Source organism: Passer domesticus, chromosome 27 (genome assembly GCF_036417665.1).
Source record: "Passer domesticus isolate bPasDom1 chromosome 27, bPasDom1.hap1, whole genome shotgun sequence".
NCBI lineage: Eukaryota > Metazoa > Chordata > Aves > Passeriformes > Passeridae > Passer > Passer domesticus.
Genome location: NC_087500.1, coordinates 2,148,183 through 2,171,457, shown reverse-complemented (window position 1 = coordinate 2,171,457; position 23,275 = coordinate 2,148,183). Strand labels below are relative to the sequence as shown.

Below are 23,275 nucleotides of genomic sequence, written 5' to 3'. Positions count from 1 at the left end.
GGAAAGACTTGAGCACAACTCTCCTGGCCCTGCTGCTTTGACCACTGGTCCCCACTGGTGTCTCCTCCTCTCATCACTGAGGTGCTGAGTGTTCCTGCAGCCCTGATTGGGATATTTTGCCCAGCTGCAGACTGGGGAGAGCAGCATTGCAGCTCCTCCCAGGGAGCTCAAGGAGCGGCAGTGCCTCGGGGCACTCGGTAAATGAATAAAAATACAGTCAGAACTGATTAGGGAGCTCAGGTTTTGGCTCAGACTCTCTAGAGCCTCCAAGGCATTGCAGAGGCTCAGAACCTCATTACTTCTATAAAGTGGATTCAGTAATTAGCTCAGGTCAAAAGTTTACAGCTTGGAGGCTGCTGCTAGGGAATGGTTCCTCCTGGACATTAGAAGCCAAACTGCAGAAAGCAGGAACTGGCATCAAGGCAAAACACTTCATCAGGGGTCTTTGGGATGGGATTGTCTTGCTGTATAGGCTGACTGGACAGTGATGTGCCCTCAGAAGGAGAGATACTGCACTGGAGAAGCAGACAGCACATGGCCACAAATCCTTGTGAAGCTGGGAATTGCCTCCCTGGGTGTGTCCTGGGTTAGCTAAGCCAAAATCCTGCCATGGCCAGAGCAAGGTTTTCCAAGCAGGCTGCAGAAAGCTGCTGCAGGCTCTGTCCTGCCCTGTTTCCTCCACACAGCCCAGCTGAAGAGACCTAAAACAAGAACTCATCCCAGTGGGACAGGGCTGGCCTCAGTTTAAGTAGCCAATCATTGCTTAAATGTTTCTATGTACCTGATTTCAAATATTGCCCAAAGCAGCAATTCCACATCCTTGATTCATCTGGCATACAAAAGCCTTCCAGTGACTGACAATTTTTTATTTTCCAATTTCATGTAATGTCCCCCACTAATATGTTATGAGACAGGAAAGCCCAGCACCATTTGCTGTTCAATCATTTTGGTTCTGTTTTAAATGATTCACCTGACTCACAGACAATTCATTTTCCTTGTAATGATCAGACCTCTGGGTCTCATCCCAGTCTTAGTGGCTTCTACACCTCTGCTACATCCCATGGAATGCCAAGTCCAAATTGCCAGCAACCAGAGCTGGGCTCTGGCATGGAACTGGGGGATTTTCCACCCCACCCTTCCCCAGGACTCCCACACCCTGCCCACCTGGAGACCAGGACACAGGGATTGCCACACTGCCCAGCAGGACCCTGCCTGCTCTCCCCTCCTCTGACTGTGCCAGAGAGAAAGTGGGACGGGGAGGAGGGAAGGGAGGGGCTGAAGGATTAAACAAGACAGACCAGAAAGCTTTGCATTTTTCCCCTAATACTCAGCTATTTAATGACTAGTTTGATGATAAGCATGAAATTAAATAGACAAAGAAAATTCTCTCATGTCTAAGAAGTCAGCAGATAATTAGGCTTTGATGGGGACATTCTGAGGCAGTTTCTACTTATTTTGTGAGGCTGATTTAATGCAGGGGCTGTCTCAGTTGTCCCTGCAGTCAAGCTCTGCTGATCTCTCCTGGCCAGAGCTCTGAAGGATGCTCATGCTGGCTGATGCCTCCTTACCCAGCAGGTGCTGATTCCCTGGGAGAGCTTTCTTTAACAGGAAAAAGCTTTCTGCCCCTTTCACTTTCCATTTCCCATGTTCATCCTATTTTAAACTCCATAGAGCTCACTTCACCCAGAGCAATAGTAGCAGAAAGCTGTACAAGGAATTTGGAATTCAGATTTGTCTTCTCTCCTTGTGAGGGTAAAAGCAGCAGCAGTGTGAGGAGCAGTCCTTCAGCAACTTTAAACCCAAATTCATTCTTTCTGTACTTATTCACAGATGGAAGTCCTTCACTTCAAGTCCAAAAATTTTAAAATCCAGAAAATAATCAGCTCAAAGTTTCAGGCCCAAATCTACCAGCTCTGAGAGACTGAGGATCTGAATAAGAAAACCACTGTACATCAGGTAGTGGGAATGCACAGCACCCTGGTTCCTCCAGAGGCAGCCAGAATCTGACCACTCCTAAACATCAGGAAAAAAAATCCCTTTTCTGTCATGTAAACACTCCTAAGGATATATTATGCTTTATTTTCAGGAAAATGCTGGTTTGTTATGGCAACACTTCAAGCCAAAATCACAAATACAAGCTGTCTCCAAAGTAGGAGCTATGAAATCCGAGGTGACCAGGGCTGCCAGCAAAGTGAGGCTCATCAGGCAAATGCCAGGAACATCTCTCAAACCTTGAGGTAGGACAGAGGTGTTTAAAGGGGGGAGAACTGGAGAATAGGATAGAAAGGAAAGGAAGGGCAAAATGTAAGAAATCCCTTTTGTGAAGCAAAAGGGAGTAGTGTGTCTTTACACATGGGATTTAAAAAACAAAGCAAGGCTGAGAGCATGAGAGAGTGAACCAGGGCTGCTGCTTGTCCACTGTAAATTTTGGGCTTGGAGAAAAGGAGGAGAAACCCAGCACTGACAGCCAAGGGTCATCTGAGAGTGTAGATGGAACAAGCTGTGATAAAATCACTGTCCTCAGAGAAACATCTCCCCAGGTTTTGAGAAGAAGGTCTTATCATTGCTGTTAAAATGTTGGAACTGGATCCAACTCAGTGTTAAATTCTTAATTCTGATTGTCCACAAGGTTTCTTTGTTTTTACAGAGTAGAGATTAGCATGTATTTTAATTAAACCATGTTTCTGTTTGGAATGAAATACAACAATAATCACAATAACATTAATAGCAACAAATTGTTGTTATTATTTTTATTGTTATTATACCTCTATTCAGGTCTATCGTTGAAGCCTCTGCTTTGTTGCCATATCCAATCCCATACAGTAAAAGGCTTTAATGGAGCCATAAGGCTACTCTTAAACATTTAACTCTGATACTGAGTCAGATCTTGAGCTTCTTGTTCAGTCTTGAGTGTAGCAAAGCCCTCCCTGAGCTCTGTGCAGCTTTGTCAGATCCTTTAGGATCTTTCTCCTAAGCATTTTCCTTTTCTCTCCTTCTCACTGCCAGACATAAAGCACCATCCTGATGTGCTTACCATCCACCAAGTTAAATTTAAATGACAAATCTGATAGACTCCACTGAAAAATCAAACTGACACTCCATGATTTCTGCTTTGATCACAATATATGATGGGCAAAATTCCAAATCTTTGAAAACCTGCCCCACAAAGGAAAGAAAACCCATTAAGAAACATTTCCTACTAAGCCCTGATCTCAAATACATTTTGCTGTTTATTTTTGGAGGGAGAAGACCAGCAAACTTGACAGTGCCCACAAGGAATGTCCAGCTGCCAGCAAGCTGTTCACAGCTCTCAGGCTGCTGGAGGAGTGATGGGAGGCAGAGTTCCACTCCTGGAATGCTGCTCCCCTGGGTTGGACAGGAGAGACCCCCGGGGAGGCAGCCAGCCCTGTGCATGGCCTGCAGCTATGCAGAGACTCAAAGCTCAAACATCCCTGGAAAGGTTAGCTTTTAATGGATGGTAAATGTTTGGGGAGACCTTTGACCAGCACTAATTCTGCAGCTGACCTGGCAGGAGTGGGGAGTGAATGACCTGCATTAGGCTGGGCTGCTCACTTTAGTGAACAATAACTGTCAAACCTCCTGCTTAGCCCCCCTCCCCGGGCCCTCCTGCCCTCAGGTGCTCCCTGGACAGGTATGGACGGGGTGAGAGCTGGCTTTGGGTCACCCTTGTTCTGTACAACCATCAGACCAGCCCAGAGCACCATGCTGGGTTGGAGAAGGTGCACTATACCACATTTGCACAATGGGAATACTTTCAGATGCTTCCAGAAATTACTTTTAATTGATTTTTCAAGCATTCAAATTTGTTTCAGCCTTGGGCATTGTCATCTATTCTGACAAAGATAAGAAAGCAGTGAGTGTGGAGGACTCGGTTCCTGACTGGGTCTTTCTGAGGAAGGCACCAATGGAGACATTTTGCTTCCTGTGTCTCAGCATACACCACTGGGCTCAAATTCCTCTGAGAATCTCACACTTTAGGGTGTTCAGCATTCTCTGAAAATATTCACAATAAATATTCTCTGCAGATATTCCTACAAGCATTTTTTTGGCAAACTGGAAACTCATGGAGTCCTTAGATAAGACATCACTCACAGTAGCCCTCTTATGGTGCTCTCTTCACTACTTTTACATGTCAGACATCTCAATTTTTTCCTCTTTAAAATTTAAATTCTTTCAAGAGACTTTCAGCTTGGCAAAAATAATTTGGATCATCTGAGGCAAAGCCATTGATGCAAAATAAGTGTCCTTGTCCCCACTGCTGAGCACTATCCACAGGGCAAGGAGGGCTCCAGTTGTGGTCCTGTGGCTCTGAGGACTGACAGGACAACAGCTCCCATGGCTTTCTGCCCTTTCACAGAAAGGGAGTTGTGAATGGCTCATTAGGAATGAGTGGGAAAGAAGGCACTGTATTACATGATGATGTATCATGGAGGAAATGTGATTAAAATGACTGCAAAACAGCAGAAACAAGGCTTCAGGCCTTGGGCCAGTTCCTCAAAAGCCCCTTGAAGTAAATAGTGGATTTATCCTCTCTCTGTGGTTATAATCATTATGTGGGTTCATGATTCTATTGCTACTTTTCCTTGATCCTATTACCTTGGGAATAGGAGAGAGTGGCCCTTCTGAAGGGCCACTAAGTGGCAAAAAGAAGCAAAAAGAATAGGTTGGATTAGGGTCAGAGAATTCACCAAAACTCCCAGCAACTACACAAGCTGTTGTTGAGTGTCTCTGGTTTGAGAACAAGGAAGGAAAATCAACTTGACTGATTTACAGAGACACCCTGATGAACGCTACCATAACCTGACATTTTGTGTGGAGTGAACAGAAACAATAAACTTGTGATTTTGCTACATTTCTTATTGTCAGGTGGTATTTTCCCTTGCAGGCCCCTAGATCAACCCTGCAGGTTCTGCCAGCTGAATCCTTGTGACTTTTAAAATCCCAGTCACAGAAATAATCTCAATTCTCATGGGAATTGAAGTATTTACTGTCATGGCAGTGCTAGAATCAAAGCTATGCCTAGAAGTTTACTGGAGGGGAGAAAGGAGCCTGAAGGGTCACTCTGCAAGAGTCACTGCAATGAATGAACAGAGCTTTGTGTTGTCTGACTTTGTTTTCTGAGCCCAAGACACATCTGACAGCACATGAGATACTGGGAAGAGAGAGGATGATAGTCTTATGGAAATATCACATATCAGGCTGCATCACAGTCAGAGGCCAATCTGAGTCATATTCAAAGAGCTTTGAAGTGCTTCACCTTTTCCAGAAGGGCCATAGGTTCACCTTCCCATGGACTCATCATTGCAGGTAGCTTCTTCCTTACCCCAGAGGTTCTCCACACAGACTGTGCATCCACTCTGGGACAGTGCATCCCTATCCCCAGGAGTCCAGTCACAGATCTTTAGCAAGAGAATGAAAGTGCTCACCAGAATCTTTGTAGCTTGGGAAATGAATCTTTCCTCCAGGTAGTCAACAGGTCACTCATCATGACCTCCTTTGCTCCATTTCCAGGTGGGATGGTAGCAGGTCCTATGTGGATGTCCCTGAAATGAGTAAACCTCAGGTATGGGAAGGTCTGTACCTGGCCTGGAGCTTGGATCTGTGCTTGCAGGGTGAGTCCTGGGATGGATCCCTGGTGGGACACAGATGTCTTCACACACCCTGACACCTCTGCTGCTCAGGGAACCCCAGGGCTGGATGCCATGGCCCTGGTCCAAACTAACTATGGCATAGTGAAGAGGATAAGAAAATGTCCTGTCCCAGGAATCCCACTGGCATTGCTGCGGGCACTTCACAGCAGGTTTGGGTGTTTTTTCCGAGAAAAGAAGGATCCAGGGAGACCTTAGAGCCCCTTGCATGGCCTAAAGGGGCTCCAAGAGAGCTGGAGAGGGACATTGGACTGGGACAGGATAACGGGGAATGATTTCCCACTGCCAGAGGGCAGGGTTAGATGGGATATGAAGAAGGAATTCCTCCCTGTGAGGGTGGTGAGGCCCTGGCACAGGGTGCCCAGAGCAGCTGTGGCTGCTCCTGGATCCCTGGGAGTGCCCAAGACCAGGCTGGACAGGGCTTGGAGCAGCCTGGGACAGTAGAAGGTGTCCCTGCTATGGCAAGGGGTGGAGTGAAATGAGCTTTAAGATCCCTTCCCACCCAAACTATTCTGTGATGTGAATGTGCTGTACCTGTGTGCATGTGAGTGGCTGCAGATGTGCAGGTGTGTGGTGTGCACGTATGTAAATATGTGTGTGTGTGTGTGTGTGTGTGTGATGTTTTGGAAAAGAAAAGAGTTTTTCTGGGTAAAGGATGACAAGTAAAGCTCTCAGCAGAGCTCTCAGTGCTCTCAGTCTGGAATTGCTCACTGTGGTGGGAGGCAAGGGGATGTGGCACAGCCCTGACCAAAGCCTGGACAGGAACAGGAGCCCAATCCCCCAGCCTGGCACAGGCCCTGGGAGCAGCAAAGCACACAAAGATCTGGACAGTGCACGGAGAATGATGAAACAGGACAACACATCTGGCTGGGAACAACTAAAGAGGCTTTTGCGTCATTCCCAACAGTGTCAGTGGCAGTCTGGGAAAATCTGTGAGGAAAAGCAGAAAACTCATCTGAACCTGGAGCAGACGGGCTGGGATGCAATCCTGCTGCCAAAGGCTGGTGGTGATGGAGGAAGCCAGTGTGAAAATGAGCTGGCAGTCGCTCACTGCAAACAAGACAAGCTGCCTGCTGGAGTCTGTGTGGAGGAGAACAGCTGAAAGCAGGAGGAAGTTCTTGTCAGTGCTCAGTGCCCCCGGAACACTGCATTCAGTTGGGAGCTGCCAGTTCAGAAACAATGGGGAGAAAATGCAGAGGGGCCAGGCAAGGCAAAGATGGTCAAAGCCTGGGCTACATGATCTGCCAGGAGAGGTAGAGGCTGGTGTGGCAGAGAGGTGGAGGGAAGGCATCACCTCTTCTGCTGGGTGAAAGGAGACTGAGCATGTCTTAGAGCAGCCTGTGACCTTTTGAAGTGCCAATACACAAGGATGACAGAGCCAAACTCTTGTCATAGATTCCAGACAGTACAGGAGGGGTCAACAAACACAAACTGGAGCTTAGGAGGTTCAGGTTAGGCATTAGGAAACATTCACTGCCCAGGAGGGTGGTGCAGCCTTGGGCACGTTGCCAAGGGAGTCTTTATCCCCCCCCGTATTTACAGGGTTCAGTTGTACGAAGTCCTGATTATCCTGATCTGGTCCTGGGCTTATCCTGCTCCAGGAAGGCTGGGATGGAGACTTCCAAGGTTCTCTTTCCACCAGCATTGTTTTGATTCCTATGGCTCAGTTTCTTTGAGAGTTTCTTTCCCATGGATGTGCATTCTTCCCCAGGCTGACACTCTCTCATGGAGGTGAAGGGGTTTTTTTTTTAACACTCTTGTAAGGCTTCCCACACACTCTCCATGCAAGATCTCCACCCTGTCACAAATTCCATCCAGGATCTTTGTTGCACAGACAGTAATGAGTGGCCACCAGTATCTTTGTCCTTTCTAAAGGCTTTCCCCACGGCTTTCACCTTGATCCTACACTTCTCCAATGTGGCTCCACAGCAGCACCCACACATGGCACTCTGCCTGGATGCCATCAGGGAGCAGAATCCTGTCTGCAGGAGGGGAAAGAGGGGTGTTTTGCTCACAGTGGGACTCACTGTGGCTGGGAGTGGGAATCTGGCTTGGCGAGGTTGGTGGTGTTGTGACGGTGGAGGTGATGTGGGAGCACCGAGCCAGGCAAGGCCCACGGGAAGGTCCTTGACAAGGACAAGGATGGTCCATGGCAAGATGTCAAATATGCAAGTGGAAAGAAGCACAGAAGGTTGTGATGTTAATCTGGGGGAGGTGATGATGTGTGGAGGCAGCAACTTGAAGGTTGCATCGGTGGGAGGAGAGCACCAAAGGCTGATGGAAAGGCCCCCAGACAGGCTGGGCAAGGTCCAAATAAACTCTGCCTCTCTTTGCATGCTGATGGCACATCTGACATGAAACAGGCTGGCACAAAGTTAACCAATCAGCTCTATTTGAGCAAACCTGAGCTGGCACAAGAAGTTTATTTCAGCTCAGCTCCCTGAGTCGGGAGTCTGGATCACTGAGAGCCCTCAAGTCAGATTTCGCTATCACTGAACTGCAGTTGTAAATCACAACCTCCCATGTATGCCTTCCTTTCAGAAAAAACAAGCATCAAAGGATTTTCTTAGGAGCTTCCCCTCCTACTCCTTCTATCTCGTTTTTCAATTTGAGGGAAATCATTGTATGGTAATTTCACCTCCCTCCTCTCTGTTCCTTCCATTAGGCTGATGCCTTTGGACACTGCTCCAGTGTCAGTGAATATGCAAATGCCATTTTGTTTGTCTTGCCTTGGGACAATGAAGGCTTTGAAATGTAGATGTGGGAGCTTCAATTTGTCTTGCTAAGAACCTACTTTCTCTTTAACTCTTATGTTTTTATACAATTCAATTGAAGGACTCTTTCACTCTCACTCCCAACTAAGCCATTCACCCTCATTAGACACAGTGGAATATATTTCAGCTGGTAACTGGTTTTGTTTGCTAAACTGCATCACAAATTAGATGTTTTTAAAAGCTATTTCGTTCAATCCTGGGCAGCATGACAGCTGTCTATTTTTTCCCAGAATCACACAAAGTGTGTACATTACTACCTAAATATAGCTGAGAGATGCACAGGGTGTACAGAGCCCTCCTGGTTTAGACAAGAGGACATAAGATTGTCAAATCTCAATCAAGCCCAAGATCCTTTTAGCTCAGTGCTGTGTCCCTGGCTCTGCCCAGGTGAAATCCAAGGGAGGTGACAGGAGCAAGTTGGTTAGAGAATGAAGCCAGTCAAAGAAGTGCCAGGGCACTTATGCAGCAGGAGGTATTTGTGTTGTGCTTTAACCCCAGACAGCAAGTAAACCCCCCAGAGCCTCTCACTCACCCCACACACCCCCACAATGGGTAGAAGAATAGAAAAAATAAAAAACTCATGGGTTGAGATACGAACAGATTAATAATTGAAACAAAATAAATGTAATCAATAATAATGATAATGATAATAATAATAATAGTAATGGAAAGGGGACAAAGGAATAAAACCCAATAAAAACCAGTGGTGCACAACACAATTACTTATCACCCACTACCCACAGCAATCATCAGCTCCTGGGCTGTTCCCCCATTTATATCTTGGAAATTATGTTCTATGGTGTGGAATATCCCTTTGCCCAGTTCAGGTCACCTGTCCCAGCTCTGCTCCTTCCCAATTTCTTGAGCACCTTCTTGCTGGCAGAGCCTGGGAAAGAGAAAATACTTTGATTTGAGATAAGCACTACTCAGGAACAGCGAAAACATCATGTATATGTGTTTATCAATACAATGTGTGTAATCAACAGTACTCTCACACTAAATCCCAAACACAGCACTAAGAGGAGAATAAAATCCATCCCAGATGAAACCAGGAGGACCTGTGAGTTTGGTGCCTTCATAAACCAGGAGGACCTGTGAGTTTGGAGTCTCCACAAACCAGGAGGACCTGTGAGTTTGGAGTCTCCATAAATGCAGTGAGTGTGTAACTGAGAACAAGATCCCAGGTGTCAGCAGAGACCTGTCCCTGGTGGCAGGACCTCATCCTTCCAGAAACACCCACCCAGAAGAGCTGTCAATGCCCGTGGTGTGAGCCATGCCCACAGTGCCTGGTTGTGGGGTACACCCTAGTGCCCTCAGCACAGCCCTGTCACACCAGAGGAGTGGTTCCAGTCCTGTTTGAGTTAACAGCAAGAGCTGCATGGCTGCACTGAGACTGAAGTCCCTGTGCTCATGAGTCTCTCCCCATTTTCATGTGGTTGTTTCCAGGGAGGACAATCCCTCTGCTCCGGGACACTTCTGGTGAGGGACCTCAGAGTGGTGGAGGTTCAGGGTGAGGAGCTGCTCTGGCAGCTGCCACCTCAAGAATGAAGCTGGTCACTGCCCTGTCATGACTGCCCTGTTCAAGCCTCCAGTGTCACCCAAAGCCTGGCTGGTGACAGCCCCAGTGACCAGGGCTGACCTCCTGCCCTGCTTCTGCAAGCACAGAACAACCTTCTGCAAACCATCTCCACTTTGCCCTTCTCCACAGCCACCAGTGAATAACTCGGTCCTTAACATCAGCTTTCACCCCACCTGCCCACACCTGATCGCTGTGATCTATTTTTGCTCTTCAATTACAAGATTTCTGTTACTCCAGAAACGTTTTCCTTCTTGAGCCCCTCAACTGGAAGTTCTGGAGATGGGAAAATCAACCTGTGGAAATCCCCTGCCTGCTTACCCTGCTCACATATTCATCCCCGGGATCTGTAGGTGTCCTTTCAGTCCAAGGTAACTGTTAGGGTCTTGTCTGCTTGGCTAACTCACAAAACTTATTCTGACAAGCACATATAGGGTGCTAAAAACAAGGTTGTTTTTAGTCTTTGGGAGAAAAAATATTTCTGTATCTCATCATCCCATGCAGAATCATTGTCTTAGGTTAATTGAGTTAATTAAAGAACCCCACAGATTGAATTCTTAACTGAACTTAACTGAGTTCTAGCTGAAGTTCTTTATAACTGCATTCCTCTATGTGGCAAACCAGGTTTTATTTCAAATGCAAATTTTACCTGTGAGTTCAAATGTTCTAAAGCAAGTTTTTTGCTTCTGCTTATGTGATGCAGTGTTTGAGGAGGCTGAGGGAACTCATACATGGTCCAACAAGGACTGCAAAAAATACAGAGATAGAGATCCACAGCATTTATTATGGTTTGACTGCCAGAAATGAAGTTCACTCCCAAAATTTTCAATAGGCTGCTCTCCACCATATTGATCCATCATAAAATCTTAGGTTAAAAAAGACCGTCTTACCTTTCATTCTTCCATGAAGATATACCTAAATGGAATTGTTCAAACCTCCCATGCCCCACAACTGACTCCCCCACCCAGACCTGTGACTCCAGAGAGGCAGAATTCAGCCTCACTTCTTTCCCCTACCACTGCCTGTTGACTGATCCATCACCCCATAATGTTCTGCTTTATGGGCAATAAAATACTGGATTTGGGATTGTGAGTGACTGAAAAGCCTAAATCACAGACTGCACAGTTCAGTCACCACTGCTTGAGCCCCTCACAAATCTCACTAGAAGTTTACAAAAAGACCCACGAGCAGATTTCCAGCACAAGTCAGCACTGGGGGAAACAAAGACTGCAACAGGAAGCAGAAAACAAAATCTGACAAGTAAAAACGGCTTTAAATTAACATACAATAGCAGATTCTTTCCAAAGATAATTTAGGGAAAGTTTTCATTAGGTTGTTATCTTTTAATTTCTTGATACATTTGTTCACTCTTGCTCCAAGTTCTCCAGGATTTAAGGATGCTTGGAACACATTCCTTAAAAGAAAAGGAAATGCTTTGTATCTCACAGTGAAATTACAAAACCTCTTAAATATACTTTCAAGAATAGAAACAGCCTTGTTAAAAGAATGAACTGCCAGTGCACTGAAGGGTGAAATGCAATAGGAAACTGACTTGATAAAAGGATAATTCCAGTAAATGAATAACACTTCCCTTGTATCACACAAAATACATAATGCTCAGCTGATAAAAATAGCAACGGCAGTGCATGTTCTGAGCAGCTTTTCTGGCAAACTCGGGTGGGAGCCTGTTGAGAGAAAGCTTTACAATCAGTCCAGATGAGGAGTAAGAAGTGTCATGATGCAAAGCAATCGTAGATGATCAGCAGAGCTAAAAATTGTTTCAATTAATGTCATTCTTGCCCTTGAATACATTTATTCATTAATGTCATTCTTGCCTTGTATCGAGGGGAGGGTGCAGGTGAGTGTCCAGGGCCTGATACTGTGGATGGGATTCAGATCCTTTCTGGAGCTGGGAAGTCAAGGATCAGCCAGTGACCCTGGGTCTGCTCATGGCCAGAGAAAGGAAAAGGCTCAGGGCAACTCACATGGCAATTCTTAGAGAGTGTTTGTCCTTCATGGGCCTGATTCTGCCACCAGCCAGAAAGGGACCCCAGAGCTCAGGCAGGGTCACTGAATGAGCTGAGGAAGCTCTGACAAAGAGCCCTGACCATGTCATACAGCCACAGAACCACAGAATGTCCTGGGCTGGGCAGGAGCCACAGGGATCTTCCAGTGCAGCTCCTGCCCTGCACAGACACTCCAACAATCCCACCCTGGGCATCCCTGGGAGTGGTGTCCAAACACTCTTGGAGCTCTGGTCGAGGCCAGGACCATTCCCTGGGGAGCTTGGGCAGTGCCCAGCACCCTCTGGGGGAAGAATCTTTCCCTGAAATCCAACCTAAACCTTCCCTGGCACAACTTCATGTCAGGACCCCCTTAGGAAGGTTCCCTGACTAAATGGCAGGTCTTGAAATGGATTATCCTTGAAGTTCTTGCCAGCAGGAATGGGGAGTGCCACCTTCACTTCATGGCTGTAACTCTGATCTAGCACTGTACCCCAGATTAATCTTGTCCTCTGCTCTTCCCTTTCTAATTGCCCAAAAGTGGCTGTGAACTTGAGGCTCAGTGGAAGGCTGTGGATCTGGGCTAGTGAAGGGCAGGATGTGCAGCACATCAGTCAGCCAGCACTGCTTCCCCAGCCCACACAGCTCCAGAGAGGGTCCAAAGTGCCAGACACACCATTCCCCTGCTGCCCTCCCCTCAGGCTCTGAAGGCTCAGACAGTGGTGACAATTTGTGGGCACCCAAAGCCAGCTGTGAACATGGTCCCACGGTCACAGGAGTCAGAGCAGACCCGTTAATGCTGGACATTAGCACACAGCTCACTGATGGCCCTGCAGAGGAGGAAGGTGTGGGAACTGCCTGCCTGAATCACAACTGAGACTGACTCCAGTGTATTCAGAGCCATGGGATCAGCCTGTCCCACTAAGCACATCCCAAATGGAAAGTGTTCTCCTAATCCTGTAAAATATTTATATTCCAGTGAGAAGCAATGTATGATTTTAGAGGCTGAAGACATTAGAAATGAGCATGGCAAGCAAGGGGAACACTCAGTCCTCCCACCTTGGAAGAAGTGTCCAGGTCCTACAGTAAATCTCCATGGCCTGGTGCTGGCAGGTAACAGGCACTCATGGGACAGTAGCCAACGCTCTGCCACACTGTGTGAGCACTTAGGCTGAAGTGAAGAAGATGAAGACTATGTCCCACCAGGCCCTCTGAAGAAATGGGCTTCTCTTTCAGCATGGCCAACCTCTGCAAAACTCTTCTTCGAGCTGCTCCGTTGGTGGCAGAAGCAGCTGGAGCCCTTCTGAGGTCAGATAGTGGAATTTTAGCTAGAGGCATTTTTTGTCTCAACAGAGATGCCGCCAGTTTGTTCGGCTGAAAGATCTAAAGTGGAGGCCGCTGCAGCAGAAATCCACTTGCTTGGGCCAACCACTGCCCACCCACCCTGGAATGACTCCAACACACTCCCTAGACCCCCCAGCTCTTGTTTAATCTTTAATGCACCTCCAGTCGCCCTGGGCTGGACAGCACAGCGAGATAGCAGTGATGATTAGCTGCTGACCCCTGGGCTGTGCTGGGCACTGGGAAACGCTGCTGACCCTCCGTCGATCCCGCCGTGTCCTCCGGGCAGGAGGAATCATTAGTGCTCCCCATGGAGGGGCCTGCAGTGCCTCTCACTCTGCTGGCTGCAGGCACAGCAGACCTGTCCTACCTGTTCCTGCTGCCCTGGCTCTCACTTGGGCTGTTCTGAGGTGTCTGGTGGAGGAAGGGATGGGGGAGGGATGCAGCAGTGTGCCCTGTACGCAGCCCCTGTGGTGCTGCCCTGCATCCTGCTCTCCCTGTGCCACCCATCCCCTGCCAAGGGAACCAGCACAACTGTCCTGTCACGGCAGCCCCTGGCAGACACAACCCCTCAGAGATCCCTGCACTGCCCAACCCCTTCCATCTTCACTCAGCTTTGTGCTGGGATGGAAATTCACACAGGGAGGGAAAAGGATCAGGAGAGGCATGGTCCCACCAAAGAGGAACTTCTCCAAAATTGGAGAAACCCAAGATGTAGGGTCAAACATCATTATATATGACAAAAGGTGGGGTTGGCAATGACAGTGAGGGAACTCAGATCAGACAAGGCAACAGCAAATAGCAAAAGGAATGTTATGGCCAACATGTGAAATAAGGGAAGTTTTTTCTTACTAGTGAGCAAAAGGAACATTTGGGAGAACAAGAGAAGGGGTTGAAAACTCAACTGTAGAAAAAGAAAGTAGAAAGAAAATTAAGAGATAAGGGAACTTAAAGATAACTGCGATCATGTCCCATGGGCTGGATACCAATAGGGCAAAGGCTTCTCCTTTTTTAAAATTCATCCCTAGATAATTGAAAATAGTTTTATAATAATAAACAATTATTATTTATAATATTAAATTATTTCTATTTTAAAATTACATCCTAAATAAGTTAAAGACAAATTTCCCTTAGGGAAATGATTTCTCTAAGAGCAAGCAATGAGTTAAGCATTACTGAGAATGTGTTTTGTGCAGGTTGTATCCAGGGTCCATCTGGGGGTGCTGCTCTGGGTGGGGATCATGCCTCACTTGTGATATGAGAACAGACTAACATGACAGGAAGAAATTCCCCAACTGAAAATATCATTCCAAATAGCAGTTCCTGGAGGAACAAGGACTTTGTTGTGAGAGATTTTCTGAAGTCGTTGTGGCAGCACCAAGATCAATGACACCCAAATCAGTTAATTGGCTGCTGAAACTGAAATGAATACCTGGAAATGGTCCTGCCCACAGCAGCCTCAGGCAGACAGGCCTGGCATGGGCAGGGTGGCATTTCCAGCAGGTGTCAGACCCAGGAGAGGAAATGTCCTATGAGGTCAGTGCCCATCCCAGGGCAATGACTGAGCCCCTGAGGATATGCAGGGCACAGCCTCTGATTTACTCAATAATCTTGGAGTTCTCCACACTCAGTCCTGGTCAGATCAATGCCACACCTGCTTCTCTGCTCCTCCTCCATGTGAAAAGGGTGATTGGTGGTGGCTGGGCCTTACTTGTCATCCAGCAATACCCAGAGCAATTACCAAGGGTCAGCCATGCTGCATTGAAAATATTTATTAGCAGTATGTTCAGAAAACTTTCTTCAGGTTATGGCTCTCTCCTTGTACCAGAGAACACAAGAAATTACCCTCCTCAATCCCACCATATGAATGCTAAACTTAATAGCCACAAGCTACCACCAGAAGGGATCTGATGGTAATAAACCTTCTCCATTTGTGTGGTTCCTCTCTTCTTTTTCCTGCCTTACTCTTCCCATGAACATCTCCCTTCTGCATTTCATGGCTGCAGCATGATCTCAGTAGCTGGGTGTACTCATAAGCTTTTCTTCTCCTCTGATGCTTTCCAGAGACGGACTCCAAATTGGCAGTGCAATGGGCTTTTAGGAGTTTGTAGATGTGCATCATCCCATCCTCTACTCCTAAATTACAGCTCTTTGCTATTACACAGTGTCAGAGACATGGAGAGCCCCAGGATATCACTATTGCTTCTGTGTGGGCAATGCCTCCCACCTTGGGGATATTTACTCATTATGTAAATATGCAGCTGATGTGGAATTTTCAAGAAGAGATGCCACCAAAACTGCTCAGCGCCAGGGTGAGGGTTCTGTTACCTCTCTTACCTGGTGACTGTGAGGGAAGCAAGTGGATTTATAGATCTTGTTCTCATTTGAGTGACTGAAGCAGGGTAGAAAAACATAGGTTACCTCTGATAAGGTATCACAAGGGAGTGATTATGAAGCTTCACTATGAATCTTCATGCAACATCCTTCATGTTCTGGTATTATGAGAATTTGAAAAAGTTAATAATTAGGATCCTCAAACAAAGAATTCCTTTCTGAACCTGTGAGTGATGGAAGCCAAGGGATCTTCTTCCTCCATGTTAGAAGACAAGAGGTCAAATTAATTTGGAATTAGTTTGGAATTCAGGGTTTTTAGAGAAACAGTTGCTTTATCCAACACTTTGATTGGTCTAGCACAACAGTCCTTCTATAAATCAGTTTTAGTCCAATCCCACTTCTTTGCTGACATATTCCATCAAAATCCTTTGCTTAAATACTGAGTCAAATATCCAAACCTACAGCCACTCACACCATGTTTTTCCTCTCTGTTTTTCTCCCAAGGTACTGATCCTTTCAAGGCATGTGGGACACTTTGGTGTGATAAAACCACCCAGAGCCTGCCTGATGTAGGACAACCAGCACAGCTCCATAATTCCCTCCAGGATGTGGATAATAATGGAGTGAGGAGGAGCAAGGGCAGGGACTCAGCCTTAGCTGAGAGAAGATTGAAGGACTGATGCCTTGATGTCCACATTGCCCACAGCCCCAGGCTGTTCCCCAGCACAGGAATTCTCTTTTTCTCTGCACTTGCCTGTCCAGGTAATGCAGCTTGTCCATTATTTTATCCTCCTTTGTCTGACCATCTCTTCCAGCTGTGCAGTTCACACAAGAATCTCCCAACTTTCTCTTCCATCTCTTCCATCTCTCACTTGGTTTGACATTTGTCTGAGTCAGCCTGGGCTTTAGCTCAAAAGGATTCTCTGCACTTTGGTTTATCTACTGGGAGGAAATTGTTTTCAATAAATGCACTCTGAGGGTGGAACATCAAAAACCATTCTCACATCATCAAGTCTGATATTTGCTGTGGACCTTGATTTTTTTGGCACAGTTTACCCGTCTTCTCAGAAATGGGAATTCTATTCATGGCTGCCTCAATTTCTCTCTGGTAGGTCCTGCTTTGGCAGGCCCAGTTTCAATCCATCCCAGCATTGCCAAAGACAGTGATGGATATTTTTATGCCCCACAATCGTTTTTGTCAGCCTCAAATCCACATTTCATATTTCATCCTCAGTAGGTCTAGCACTTCTAAATTTTTTAAAACTTCTTTAAAGAATTACCAACTTGTCAAATTCCTAGTTAGAAATTAATTTCCAGTGCATAGGGACTGTAACAGAAATAATACAGAGATATCAACTTAAATCAGGAGTGGGTTTGCTCTGTAAAATACAGGTGTTCAGTCTATTCCAGTATCAAAATCTGAGGCTGAGGAGTGGAACAATTGTTGTCTCAGTTAGCAAAGCAAACCCAAATGGAGTTACAGCAAATATCCCTCCTTTACAGGGAACACAGATCTAGATGGAAAGACAACACTTCACATGAAAATATGTCTGAGACACTGAGAAATAATATTTTAAATAATCAGGAAATGAGTTTAAAAAAAGTAAATGCCACATCTATGTTGTCTCCCACAGGAAAGCCAGAAGGTGTAAATCCCATGAGATAAATGTGGCATGGGTGCTTCTCCAGCTATGTGATTTACAATTGCTTCTGCTCTGAGCTGAGACAAATTTGGGGTCTTATATCCTTCAGAAATCAGTTTCTGAGCTGCAGGAGTTGTAGTGGCAGCTAATATTGTGAAGTCAGGGCAGAAGCAAGTGTGTTCCTCCAGCAGAAGTCACTCAGGATTTCTGTGCCCATGTCCAGTCACCCCACCACTGGAAATTTCTTCCTGTCACAAAGACAGTGAGAGGCAAGGGACTTGCATTTCCACAAAGCAACTTTAGCAGGATATTCAGTTCTGGTTTAGGTGTTGGGTGGGGGTTCTTTTCTCTAACTGGAATGACAGAAATTGCCTAGATAACTGTAGAAACTCTTTCACTGTTATCTCTGCTCAAGCCACAGGCTTGTCTTATCTCTCCACAATACCACACTATGAGCTCCCTGTTCCCCCTGTACTGTTCACTCCCTCCCTATATTTTTTCTTTTCAATATGTCCTGAGGAATCCAATAAAGGCTCCTGCAGGAATTTGCAGCAACACATTCCTTTTCCATCATCATCTGCACTTTGAGAAAAGCTCTTCTCTTATATATCTCTTCTGACAGAATATGAAACCACAAGTATTTTAAGCTGAGACAAAGAAGGCAGAGGGCTGTAATCCAACCTGACAGCAACGTTATTAATTGGGGAAGAAGAGGTTGAGCAGAGCAGATTGCTCAGAGATCTAAGAGATGGCATCTTGTTGGGAGGGGGCTCACAGGTAGTTCTGGGCACTGTGGATGGGCTGCAGAGCCTCTCACCCAGAGGACACCCAGCAGTCCCCAAAGGCAATGGTGGAACAGAGATAGGAGACCACACAGGGCTGAAGTGCACCCAATCCCAGCATCTGCTTTCCCTCAGAGCCTGCTCTGAGTGCTTTGATCTGGGGGAAAAGGGGGGCAGGCACTCTTTGCAGAATGCCTTAGTGGGATTCTGAGCAGCACAGGGCCCTTTTCCTGACAGTGCTCAGTGCTCTCTGGGGTGCAGGTTTAGGATCTGGGCGCAGGCTGTGCCATCATTGACAGGGTCAGGATCAGTGTGGCTGAGCTGTGCTGAGCCCACAGCTGGAAGGGGGTGAACACTGCAGCCCTGCAGCTGGGCAGGGACTCACCCTCCACACTCCACACACCCAGCACCTGGATAAAACCCACTCCTAAATACCTGTTACAGGTGATGGAGAAATAAAGGAGTTGCATTCAAGACTGGGGACCTGGTGAAGAAGATATTGAAGAGTCTGCAGGGTGCTGGCATGACATGGATGGTCCTCAACCATGATATTTAAATTATTTGTTTATGATGTAATCGTTCTTTAAAACTAGCTTCTGGGTTTTAATTACACATTTAATTATACAAGATTATTTGGGTCTTCTGCAACTTTTGCTGATAATAATTTACACCAGTCCCATCACCCATAGGAACAAACCCTGCCATGAATGTTCCTATTAGAGAATAATTCCCTTGCAATTCCTTTATCAGTCTCATTTATCTTGATTCATAATGGGAAATCTTTATTTTGGATTTTTTAAAACAGAATATATGTTGTCACTTCATCAAATGAATGACAGGAGGTATCCTTCATACCTAGAAAAAAGCAGCATATCCTTCTGAATTGATCAGAGAGGGAGATAAATGGCAGACCTGGAAGAAAGAGACTTCCAAGATCTGTTTATTCTAACAGGGAATGGACAATGTGAGGCAGCAGTTTGCAGCTGAGGCTACACAGATTTATATTCTATCTCCCGTCAGCTTTTCAATCATCTCCTGGGCATCAGTGAAACCAGCCCATGATTCCACAGGATCTTTTCCCCTCCTCCCCACTTCTCCAGTAACCCAAGATTTGTTAAACATCATTGCTAATGACCCAAGCTTCCCAGACATCTCCTTTTGACTTCACAGCAGCAAATTACTTGGGCCAGTGAGTACAAAAACACAGGAGACCTTGTGTGGAACCCAAAGGGACAGGAAGGAGCTGGGTGCTGCAGATGAAGGTAACTGCACCTTCACATCACTGGTCTGCAGCTCTGGCCTCAGAGAAGGCTGTCAAGTTATTCTATTTCCATTTATTATCAGAGAATTTTTTCAACTGAGAAGTGAGTTACTCTACATTTACTTCTCTTCATATCAAAGAAGCAGAAAATGAAGTACAGGAGAATTAAGGAACTGCTTCCAGTCACTACAAACTTCTTTGGAATCTCTATTTTAATTTTCTTACACTTGATTGCTTTTTAAATTATCAAATTCATCCCTTGGGAAGAGCAATACAGTCAGAGTGGTAACCTGGGCAGTCTGTAGGTGACTGTGTGACAGGTTGTACCTTCTCAGGACCATGAGGACATCACATGGTGGGCACTGCAGCCAAGCCAGACCAGCCAGAGTTAAACTTCCAGGGGAGATGAGGTTGGAAAGTTGTGCCTCATTCACAGGCTGAGGTGCTGGCCCAGAGCACAGTGACAGCTGATGGGGAGGCAGTGAGGGTGGTCCTCCTTCCCTTCAGAATCCCTTCAGCCACTGTGGAAGTTGAGCTTTTTGCAGGTTTACATGAATTCTTACTGAAATCATGGCAATGGTGGACAGCCCAGTGCTCCTGCAGTGTTCATTACTCTTCCCAAGCCCCAGGCTGCTTTTAGGCCAAACTGAATCCCACCTGCAGACTGGGACAACGTCACTCCTTCAGCTGGAATTCAGACTTATCCTCCCAAACTTCCACAGGAATGCACATGCCCTCACTTACTAGTGCTAAAGGCAATTGGTGTCTGTGTTATGTGAGCATCTGGAGGCCTCCTGTGAGCCAGGGCATCTTTGTGCTGCCCTGCCCCAAACAGAGCAGGGCCTGGAGGAGCTGCCCACAGTCCCAAACACATCAACAGCAGAGCTGAGGAGGTGACATTGGAGTTTTGCCTCAGAGGACACAAGGGTGGCCCACCCTGCTCATCCCCAAACCTCTGCTTGGGGGGTGTTGTGTTATCTCTGTAAAAGCAGCCCAGTGGGACATGTCAGTGTCTGTCTCACAGAAATCTCATTTGACCTTGGGCTACGAGCCCCAGACTAAACCTCCTGTTCAAACCTGACCCAGCTCCCTCCAGAGCCGAAACGTGAGACCTGGCGCTGGCAGCTCTGGTTCCTGACGTGTGTCACCCCCTCCTGCAGCCCCCCCATCCTTCCTGGGGCCGGGTGGGAGCAGAGCCCTCCGTGCTCCCAACACCTGCACGGGCTGAGGCTCCCAAAGCCCCTGGGCACTTGTGGGGAGCAGCTCAGCTCAGGGGCGGGAAATGCGCTTAAGGAGATTTTTAGGAAAAAAAACCCTAAAATGTGCTGGTTTCAGGTGACCTCAGGGTGTTTTTAGATAGCAGGGAGGGGATCCTTCTCCCCCTCTCCCAAGTCAGTAAAACAAAAGTCGCAGCCTGGATCAGTACAAGCTACTGATCTTTATTTCCCTGTCTTCCATGCTGCTGGGATTGTCCAGGGAAACAGTCAAGCCTGTCCTGACCTGTGCTGGCAAACATGGTTGGGAAGGGGTTTCCCACCTCATCTGCACTTGTGTCCTGGCTCCTGCTCACCCTGGGGATCTGTTGTCTCTTAGCTGGGTGATGCTACAGCTCCTTAGCCAAGAGCAACTTGCTGTTCTTTTCCTTTCCCTCTGTTTCCTCCCCTCCATCTCCAGACCTGCAGAATTCAGGGAGTGGATTAAACACCAGGAGAACTGAAAGAAAGGAAAAGCAGAACAAGCTTGATTTTGGACAGCAGCTGAGGTACTCCAAAGGGGACAGGTACCTGTTTCCATCTCCCAGCTCTGGCACCAGGTGACTCTGATGGGCACAGGAGTGACTTTGTGAGTATTGACACCAACCCTGCTGACAGCTCTTCCCAGGACAAGCCCAACTCCCAAACCCTGGAGAGAAGGGCCCTGCAGATGGGTGTGAGCCATAGCTGTGGCCATACCAGGAGCTGGAAGACCCCCAGCAGTCCTCTCTTTCCACACAAGGCCTTTCTCCAGCTGCCTGCGTGTGAGATCTGGCTGCAGCCCTGCCTGCCCTGCTCACCCCAGCCATGCCCCCGTGCTCCCAAGGTATTTTTGTGCTGGAGTTTGCCTGGGGCAGTGCAATGCCATGAATAACTTCCCTGCTAAAAGCAAGAGGGGATGGAGAAATGGAAGAGGCAGGTGGGTTTTGGCAAGAGCAGCACAGAGGGAAAGATAAGGAATTTGGGTTGAGTCGAGGGTGGGGGAGGGAACAGAAACTGGATAAAAAACAAGAGGAGGTAAAGGACATTGGAGGAAAGCCAAATGAGACCAGGCTGCAGGCAAGGAAAAGGTGGAATTGAGGCAACACCAGGGCATGGATTTGTGTCTCTACAACAGGATCAGATCCATGGCAGGGCCAACAGGTGACTCAGAGTAACTGATTTAGTGGGCAAGAGCTGAACCCAAGACCTTATGGAGACATTTCAGCAGTGTAGGGTTGTCTTGCCCAATTCTCCATCCTGCCCATCCATGGACTTGTGTCTCCAGACCTACCAGGGTCAGATGGAGACCAGAAAAACTCTGCAGAGGAAACACCTGGAGCAGCTGGGGGGGATGTGGGGTGGGGGAGACACAGCAGAGTTTTCCACAGCCATCTACAATTTCTCTACATAATCACAGGTCTATCAAGGTGCAAAGCAGTGGAAATGTGAGAATCTCATTCCTCATCACATGACACTGCACCTGGTGCTGCAGCAAATGTCTTCTGACTCAGCACATGCTGGGCCTGGGATCCAACAGCCAAAATCCATTCCCAGCTGCTTGCAGGGCTGTAGGAAAGCAGTTGGCAGCAGATGGAGCAAAGGTGACAAAATCGAAGGGCTGTGTTGTACATTCAGCTAAAAGCATCCCTGTAGGTAGAATATCTGCAAGAGTTCTGCCAGGGCCAGCAGCTGAACACTTCTAGTGTGCAATTTGGGACCTTTCCCATGGAGTCTTGGGAGTTATTTCTGCATCCAAAATGTTTCACCAACAGATATTGGCAACATCATCAAGATCTGGTGGATCTGAGGCATTAGATTCTACAGATCTGATATCCACTAACCAAGACAAAAAGGAGAAGAGTCTCCAAAATCCTCTGGAAAACATTCTTAACCCTGGGTTTAAAAAGAGCAGAGAAATGTAATTTAAGTGGGGAAATACCTTACTGGGAAATGAAGATTGTCAGTAAGTGCAGAAGACTCTGGATGTGCCTCTATCCATGAACAAAAGGTATACAGAGATTTCAGCAATTTATATTTTGATGGGTAGTTTCTGTCTCGTGTGGCTGCCAAGATGTCTTACCTATAGCCATTAATATTTCAAATTGCTGTGTCACAGGGGATGCTGACAGGAATGTGTTGTTTGGCTGGGAGCTGGCACAGCTGATCCCTCCAAACTCTCATCCCAGGTTTCTGTCAAAGGCTGGAAGCCAGAGCCAGGCCAGGCACAGCAAAGCTGGCAGAAGGTTCCATGCAGTTCAAAAGTGAGGCCTGGCAGAAACTTTTACCCAAAGCCTTTCAGACAAGTGCAGGAGAAAGGCATTAGCAAACACAGCACAGGTTGCAGAGGCCACTGTCCCAGGCACGGCTGTGGGATTTAAAACTTGCATAAGCTGGGAAAAAGTAGCGTGGAGTTCATTTGTCCTAAACCTTTAATACACCTCCTTCCTGGGAGGTGCCTCCTTCTTTTCCTGGGCTCACTCAGATTTGCAGCTCGAGACACCCGAGGTTAGGCTGGAAGGCACAGAAATGGTCAGGTTTAGAAAAGTGGAGCCTGGAGCACACACAGACATAGGGTCAGGGACCTGCCCTGGGGCCTGGCTGTGCTACAGCACAACCCAGGGCACAGAAAAGGGTTCAGCACAGGGAGCACAGGGTGG

The 23,275-nt window shown here is 47.0% G+C and overlaps 1 long non-coding RNA gene across 1 annotated transcript; it reads left to right on the top strand.

The window, feature by feature from the left end:
• Positions 1-1,366: 1,366 nt before the first annotated feature.
• On the top strand, positions 1,367-22,725 carry LOC135286885 (uncharacterized). The gene is made up of 5 exons (XR_010350886.1): positions 1,367-1,956; positions 2,087-2,237; positions 3,243-3,460; positions 5,533-5,633; positions 21,058-22,725. It is a non-coding gene; the product is annotated as an uncharacterized LOC135286885 (long non-coding RNA).
• Positions 22,726-23,275: the final 550 nt, after the last annotated feature.